The sequence below is a fragment of the Cariama cristata genome, unplaced genomic scaffold (genome assembly GCF_000690535.1).
Source record: "Cariama cristata isolate BGI_N322 unplaced genomic scaffold, ASM69053v1 scaffold20564, whole genome shotgun sequence".
In the NCBI taxonomy this organism is placed as follows: Eukaryota; Metazoa; Chordata; class Aves; order Cariamiformes; family Cariamidae; genus Cariama; species Cariama cristata.
This window is the reverse complement of record NW_009614950.1, coordinates 44,702-53,771: the sequence shown is the minus strand read 5'-3', so window position 1 is coordinate 53,771 and position 9,070 is coordinate 44,702.

Sequence of the window (9,070 nt, the reverse complement as noted above, 5' to 3'; positions counted from 1 at the left end):
GGGTGTAATGGTTTAGGGACTGGCTACGGGAAGGTGAGTTAGTGCTGTTGAAGGAGGAAGTGTGGGCTAGAGGGAAGCTGCTGATAGTTTTCAAGGACCAATCTTCAGACTCTTTAAAATGGTGATTTGTTCCCAATGTACATGTGAAAGGACTGAGTTAATAAAATTTACTGGGGCAAAATTGGGGGGCATTGTCAATCCAGAGGAGGACTGGGGTCTCACTTGGCAGGACTGGATGAGCTGGAGGATTTACAGTAATGCAGACATAAGTGGGACAGTACAAAGTGCCTGGTCATGCAGTAACAACAAATATATAATGTATAAAAATATATATAATAACTTATGTATATAATATATATATGAAATATAAAAATGCGGTTTATCAGTTCAAAATGGAAGGATGTGAAAGACTCAAGTATATCCATTGGTACCATGGTTATTTTAAAATTGTAATGCTATGTGTCCAGGAAATAAGCAGATGTGAAGAAGTCTGGTCAGGGATGTTAAAAAACAAAACAAAACAAAACAAAAAATAACAAAACAAAAAAACCAAAACCCAACTCTAGTTTGGGACAGATGTGAGGAGGGGCTGTTAGGATGGTCTGGGAAGTCAGTTCTCTCTCCTGTGTCATAAAGGGATGCAAAACTGGCTTGCTTTTTTCAGCCAACAGGCTAAGGGGACACAGATTCTATCTCTGTACTTGTGCTTATCCCTCAATATTGAAAAGGGAAGAAAACTGTTTACACTTTAAGGACAATATGGGAAAAAGAGTCAGTGTAAACTGACAGATAATAAATACAAACTGTAAATCAGTCTTAATCAGTTCTTAAATTGGTTCCTAATCAAAACAGGAGTGGGGTTCTGGAGCAGCTTTGTAATCAGAATAGTGGCTTTGAGAAGTTTTCAGGAGTTGGTTATTATTTGATGATTGGATTCTGTTATATAGTTAAAATATGCTTAAAATAGCAGGAACATGACTTAATTGGACCTTCAGTCCTATGATCTTAACTATCCAATTGAGACATGTTCTGTATCTGAACCACTGCTACCTAAATTGTTTTGTATATTCGTTGAAATGAACATTTTCCCCATGAAAGCAGATAAAACTCATCAAATTAAAAGGATATACTTGCTTTCTTAATACGTTCTGAAAACTGTTTTTTGTTTTAAGTGGAAGGCGTAAAGAGAAGTAATCTAGACCTTGCAGAACAGATAAAACTCATCAAATTAAAAGGATATGCTTGCTTTCTTAATACATACTGAAAACTGTTTTTTTGTTTTAAGTGGAAGGCATAAAGAGAAGTAATCTAGACCTTGCAGAGCCCACTGGAGAAGTGTTTCTTCAAGTAGGTAAAATAGTGAAAAAGGTTTTTTGATTTGTTGTTGTTTGCTTTTGGTTGTTCAACTCATCATCCCCTTGCTGTGTGCTGTTTAAAAGATTGTTCTGCTCAGTCATGTGGAGACAGGAAAAATAAATACTCACCCTGAGCTGGAGTAAAACTGGACCAATTGCCATGACTTTGTGGAATTCCAGCAGGAAAGGAGGTGCTCACGGGCTCTAGAAATGTGTGAAATAATTGCTCTGTAAAGGTAGTCCATTTATGGGTACAGATAATGTGGTAGAATGGATTTAACGGTTATAGAAGGTTTTAAACTTTTTTTGATACTGAAATACATTTGAACCTCTTTTTGAACTGCTTGAAGTTGCAAACAGGTAAGCAGCTGTATACCCTTGCTGTACTGCTAACGCCTCTTTCTGTGTGCTCTGTTAAGTTGGTCGCTCCTTCTGAAGAACAGAGTAGTCTTTCACTGGTGATCTGTTCTGAAATGGCTTTTCTGCATTTGCCTGGTGATGAAGGTCCATCGCATACGTGCACATTACTAAAGCCTAGTAAGGTACTTTCTTGTTATTTCTGTGCAGCCTTTCAGTAAACCTTTTTTCTGTTTATGATAGTAGTCCTATATTTTATAAACTCCTGTGTTAAACAAAATTGACCTTTTTCATAACAAAGTGTGTTTTGATGATGCTTGTTTGACCCTGGAAGAACAGCAATATAAAAATTATCATCTAGATTCTAATACATTGTCTGTCTGGTCCTATCTGCTGTTTCTGACGGTGGTAACAACTGGATGCTTCAGAAGAGGTGCCAGGAGCATTCGGGAATCCCTTACCTGACCTGTCTGTGGATGTTCTTACTCGTGTAAGTGGCTAGTTTAAAAAGCAAAGTTTATATCTCTTGGGCTCAGTACCTTGCAGTAATTTCTGCAGGTTGATTTTGTTCTTTATAGCTTGATTGGTTGAATTCCTTCACTCTCTTATAAACATACTGCTATTACATTTTATGGACTCTCCCCTTGTTCTTGAAGGCTGAGCACTTGACGTGGCCTTCTTATGTATGATTTTTAACTCTTACACCTTTTCTCTTCAAGCTTAGTTTGTCATATTGGGCATTTAAGACTTCTTATTTCTGAGGCATTTTTGTACTGTACTTTCCATTTTATTGCTAGGTGTGGGTGAAGAATAATAGCCAGGAGCAGACCATGGCAGAAACTTCCTTAATGCATTGTCAGAAATTCTGTATTATTTTCCTAATTGATTCTTCATGGTATTTTTTTAAAAAAAGTCTGACATTGTCTTTGCATAATTGTGCAGTTATTTTCATTGAGCTGTCTGCACGAGGCTCAGCTCCTGAGCTGTGTTCAGTTTAAGAGTAGATACATGCTTGATGGTTCTTTACTTTTTGACCTTTCATCCTCTGCCTTGTTGCTCATTCTTGTTGGTTTTTAAGGTTCCTCTGTACTTTCTGGTGCTGTCAACTGCCCTGAATAAAACTTGTCATGTACCTTTCCTTCCCGTTCCAGATCTTAAATGCAAATATTATGCAGGATCTGCACAGTGTCTGTTGTCACTCTGGTTGCAAGGGCCGCTCCCCTTGCTCAAAATGGGTAATTGTGTATCTGACCTCTTGCTTTTTTCAGTGTTCTGTATCAGTTCAGAGGTGATGTTTCTGTTGTCCACCTGTGACTAGTTAATACTCACAATAATTTTGTATACAAGACTTTGCCCACTTCTTTTTTAATATCCTTTTGGGTTGTTCTGTTATTTTAATGGCATATAGTCTAATGCAGAAATGTTTGGCTTGTTGGTTCTTAGTGTATCACAGTCACCGAGTGACTAGCATGTTACTTCTAATAATTATTAGTTCAATTAATTCTTCTGTTCAGTTTGGCTGCAACCATTGTGGGGAACTTCTCTGGAGCAGCAGCTCTTGGAAGGGGACAGCAGTTGTGACAAGTATACATCACTCTGGAGCTACGTCAGGCTTTTATGACAGCTACTTACTCATCTTCGTAGGTCAGGAATGTTTAATTTAGGAGTTCATTCAAGGACCAACTTTCTTGATGTACGGGTGTGTGACAGCACCGTACCTGACACCCGGTCATCTTCTTTGGGCAGATGATTTGCCTTCTTTCCTGTACCCTTGTTCTCCTGCGTGGCTTTTTTCCAGCCCAGTACTGCATCAGGCTGGGCAACCGCCTAAGGTTTCTTGCTGTCACGGCTTGGTTTCGAAGATTATTCCCACAGAATCTTTCCGTTTTCTCTTGGATTTTTTCTGTTTGTATTTGACTTTATTTTCTACCTTAGGTCCTTCCTACTGGCTTTGGTTTCACCAGGTTCATACTTGCTCAAATAAGAGTCTGACCTGGGGACTGGGGGGTTGGACATAGCCTCTGGCTGGGGTGGGCGTGCGTGCTGGCGTCCTCCTGCACTCCAGTGAATATAGTTGCAAGCTCAATTTAAACATTTTCAATTTTTTTACTTATTGGTCAGAAAGACTGTGAATTACTTCCTTTCAGGCCTCCTTTCTAAAACTGTGTGTGATACTGCTACTTTTTAATTACTTCTTTTCTCAAGGGTAATTATCTGTATTGTGAGCTTTAGTGGCTTATTTCTGAGTTATTTATGCTGAATCCAAAATAGCTAATTTGCTTACGTTTACTGTATTTATTGTTCTGGGGCAAAATTGCTTATGGGTCAAGAAAAGGTTTCTTTAAACTCAAGTCCCATTAGGATATCTGACTAATTTTTTTTTTTTTTAATGGCAGCTGGAGTTTCCCAGTATTTTTGCCTCTAGACTTAATTGACTCTCATCAGCTGGCCGCTTGCTAACCTCTTCCTAGCCAGTGTGCTGCCAGTACAGCATCTCCTGGACTATAATCGTAACGTACGCTCTTCAGTCTGAGAGACGTGGCCACAGAGTCGTCTGTAGGTGATGCGGTCACAGAATATGTATTAATGCGATGCTTTACGTAGTAAAGGAAAGAAGTTAGCAATGACTGTGAACTTAATGAATTGCAAAAGAAGGGGGACAGAAGATTTCATTTTTTTCCAGTTGCCTTCCTCATAGCTTTGCTAGCCTAAGGAATTACTAAATTTAGAGCTGACCTTCTTAGTGAGTGCACCAGAACTATCACAAGCAAAGACGTTCAGGAGATGTTAGTGTTGACTATGTCAGGGTATGGTTAGCACTTCTTGAGCTTTCATGACTTTGGCCTTTGAGAAATGAATGCTGGCCATTCTTCAGCTATTCTGTAGGTCTAACTTTTGATCCCATGGGATGTTTTGTTTTAAATAGGAGAGAAAATACAGGACGCTTTTTGGCATTAATGTTTCTTTCAACTGCATCAGTAACATCTTTTATTTGTGTTATTTAAGTGGTAGAGTCAGTGGTAGATTTGGTGTTTCTCGGCCGAGTGACGTTGCAAAAATTGCCAGTAAACAAAACTAGTATTTTCAGGAGTACTAGTACTGTTAGGTATATTCGTGTTTGTTTATAACTGGCATATGTAACTTGTCAACATAGATTTAGTTTGTTCAGAATAGCTGTCTTTAACACAGGAACAGGCTTGCCCAGTTAGAGGTATCTTTTCCACTATAGAAAACTTGAAAGATTGTAGAAATAACCAGAAATAGAGAAAACTTTTGGTTTTGGTTTAAATGGAAAGCACAGGATAATTGTTGCACTGTCAGCTTTACTGTTAGCGTGGGTTGTCCTAACAACTACTTCACCCAACCCAGAAACACAGATCCTGGACCTCAATGGAGGTCTGACAAACTGCTTTCCGACCCTTTTGCTGGTGACATTCCTGGAAAGTAAACATCCAAGCAGAACAGCTCAGCAGGATCAGAAAGTGTGCTGGGGTAAGTAATTCAAGGAGTTGATGATGGACATTTTAGTGTCAGAATCTTGAGAGGAAATCAAAGTAAGCCACGAAGTCTACAAGTGCATGCATAAGAGAAATGCAAGCAGTGCTTTAACATAAAAGTGTATTCCTGAGGCTATTCTGTGAAGAAGTAGAAGACAAGAAAAAAAAAAAAACAGGTAGAGAAGCAGAGAAAGAGAGAAAGAAAAAAAAAATGTACAAAGAGGTTTTTCCAGGATAGAACCAATCCTCAAAAATCTTTTTAAAAGAAATTGAAAAAGGAATCTTACTGGAATGATAGGCTTGCTCTTTGTCAGATGAAGAAAAATTTACTGTGTTGGGGAAGAAAAGCCTGTTTGAACATAGGTACTCGCACAGACAAAAAGCTGCCAGAATTCACCATAATATCCAGGTACAGTTTCATCTTATCCTTATAATCTATTCCTTCTAGAAATACATAGATGATTGAATGTGAAAGATATAAAGGGAGCAGCATTTGATGACCATTCTTTGCTGTAAACTTCTACGGAGGAGGATCTCGGTTCATTTGCAGTAAGCCGTGCTTGTGTACACAGATATACGTGGGGTTGTAGCCCGTGTGAAGTGCTCCTTACCATCACAACACAAGTTATGGAAGTGTCCAGCATGGCTGTAAGATCTCACCTGCTTCAGGCTTTGACAGCAGAAGGGGCTCCTGACACGGAGACAGGGCGATCTTGTCTTTTCCCTTCCCCTGGGGACTGGCAGAAAGCAGAGGAGCGTCTTGCGTACATAAGCTTGAAAATGAAAAGCAGTGTAGAAAAGAGCAATGTCTCGGTGGGGCTTTCCATGGTCGACAGTTACCTTCCACAAACCATTTTTCTCAACCCGTTCCAGGTGTCTTTGTTCTGCTTGTAGTTAGCACTATTTCAGGATGGTTCCTTTTTTAATCAGTTTTGTGACAGCATTTTGGATTTTTTCTGAATATTAAACATTTTTCTAACAGATTCTTGTAGAATGCCATTCATCTGCACCTCCTCTTCCTTAATGACAGATAGTCCTAGTGGATCCAGTGTGGAGAACAAGTGTACCAAAAAGAATGATTTTAAGAGAAAGGCAGGTTCATTACTGTGTCAGCATTTTTTCATCTGAGCTGTAGCTCGCCCCTAAGTGGTAAAAGTAAGTTAGCAGGATCCCGAGGGAGATGTTCCTGAGTGCCTCTTGCCCCTTTTGCAGGGCATGGGAGAAGCTGAATGCTGCTTGCTGCATCTCCAGGTTTTTCTTGTTTTATTTTCCTCTTCCTTAATGACCACCCTAGGAAGATTTCCAAATTGCAGAACTAGGAGGAGAAAAAGTAACATGTTGTTAGCCTGGTGGGAGAGGCTTACCCAAGTACGCAAGTAGTCTGTGGTATGTGGTTTCACATGAATCGAGTGACTGAAATTGCCGTCCGTTTTGAGAGGCTTGGAGATGCTGATAGACTTTCCATTGTGGTAGTCACCTAGAATACAACTGTCTTGATACCATCTGCCGTGGTGTAACTGAGCATGGACGGGAAGCTGATTTTTAGCTGTTCAAGGAAAGAGCTGCCTTCTGCTGTGAGCAGGGAGTTAACTGATCTTCCATGAATGCAATGCGTGTTAAGGCACTTGAGGGGTGTTCTGCTTTTGTCAGAACAGGAAAAAACGATTGACTGGGTGGACCAGAGCCTAGGTTAAAAGAGGTTTTAAGGAATGTCCACAGCACTTGGTGGGTTACCAGGACATTTTTTTTGAATTTGAAAGCAACAAAACCCATGGTGTATAGTTTCGATAAGCTTGCTGTAAGGAGAAATTGAGTGCAGTGATCAAGAATGTATTTTCCCAGTGATCATGAAGAACCTGATGAACCTGTGTACCTGCATTTGCTGAGATGTGCAGAAGGATGGATAGAAGACAATCCTGAATCTAGCAGTATCACACTGGCTGCATATCCCCTGAATTTTGGATAAGCCAACAGAACTTCTGTCTGTGCCTGTATAGAAAGGACCCACCACAGCAGACTGGCTAGTACCCAGCTTTTGATGAACAGCAAATAAAGCGATGGGATGTATAGTAGGTAATCTCTGTCTGCCCTTTATCTTTCCGGATAAGGTAACTCCATGCGTAGAAATCATCAGGCTAAAATTTTAAAGGCTGTTTTATATGCAGATCACAAAATAAGCCAAGGGTAGTAGCATCATTCCTGAAGTCACATATATCAGCACTACCTGGTGTGATGCGTGTTCATTTCTTCTGATGCAGGAACTTCATAATCTTTTCTGATACGTCCCCGCCAACTGTTCAGCCCTTCTTCCTACACCAGGTTAGAGTCAAATCATCACACTGACATCCCCAGGGGTTTGAGGGGTGGGTATTGCAACACACCGTTGTTGCCTGAAGAGAGTATGCTGGTATTGCAAAACGCCAGTTTTGCCTGAAGAGAGCAGGTTTCAGAGTAAAATGAGTAATTTTTTATTTTTTTTTACTTCTACTCAGATGACACATATGCTGTTCATCACATTGTTTTCTCTTTCCATACATTGTGGCCTTGTTTTGCAGTGTTGTAGATCTGGTATTTTTACTCTCAGTCACATAACAGCCAGAGCTCAGCCTGGGTACGCAGTTGTACGCTGTGCTGGGAGAGCCTCTTTGGTGCCTCAAATATATGCCAGAGAAGAAGCTTCCTCTACCCGACAGGCAATATTAAATGATACTGAAAGTTCAGCTGAGGTTTCCTCTGCATGGTGTATAACCAAACAGCTCATACATGCTGATATTTTTGGTTTGTGTGCTAGAAAACTCTTATTTAAGTGTGGGGTTTTGTTTTTGTTTGGTTTTTTTTTTTCTGAAAATGCATGGAATAGTGACTACTTCACATTTTGCATAAAAGCACCAACTTGCATTCTAAAATTCTAAAAGGCTTTTATTCAGAGTTTATCAAAAATGGGGAATGATTTGTCTGCTACTTCCAAAAAACCTGTGCTTTCAGGTCAAGCATTCAATGCTATACAGAAATTTTTAAAAGTCCATGTTTTAAGCGTTCGTACCATCTAATTATTCTTTAAGCGTTCTTACCATCTAACTCTAACTTTAGCTATAATTACAAGTAAAAGACAAAATATTTAAAAGTCAGTTCTTTCAATAGTTCCAGTTTACCATATTTATGATAGTGGTGGAAACTTTCAGTGTTAGCTGGAAGCCATTCAGGAAATTTTTAATAGTGTGTTGAGAGGATAATTTAATCTCAGCTTCATACACTCCCCGGATCTGACCCATATGCAAGTAAGAGAAAATCCCTTTTCCCCTTTTTGACAGTTGCATGATGACACTCATTCCCCATCTACTTGATGCTCTTGCGTTAGATCCTGCCAGAGGAAATCACACTAAAATTAAGCAACTATTTGCACTACATGCAATGCAGATGCTTTTTTTTAATTAAAAAAAAAAAAAAATCTAAATATCAGTTTCCAAAGGAGGTTATGTTGTGGGCTTTTGGGTTTTGGTGGTGGTTTTTTTTTTTTTTTTGGTGGTGGTTTTATTCCTCTGACTTTGAGTAAGAAGACCTGCAAAGGACCGGTAGTTTTCTGTGTTGAATATTCGCTTTATATTCTTTGCTGTTAGCATGCAGCTCTAAAGATCATAGGTGCTATAACTAGTCTCCTAGTTGGTTTGTTTATTTTTAAAGTGTCATGTATATCCTATCAGGGAAAAATACATAGTATACCTACATTTGATAATAAAGTTAAGTTTTTACAGATTTCACTGTGCTAAGTGTATTGTATAGCAGATGACTACAAGATAAAACAAGACTTATGTCTCAATTGCAAATTGCAAATAATTTTTTGTTTATAATTCCGTAATGGAG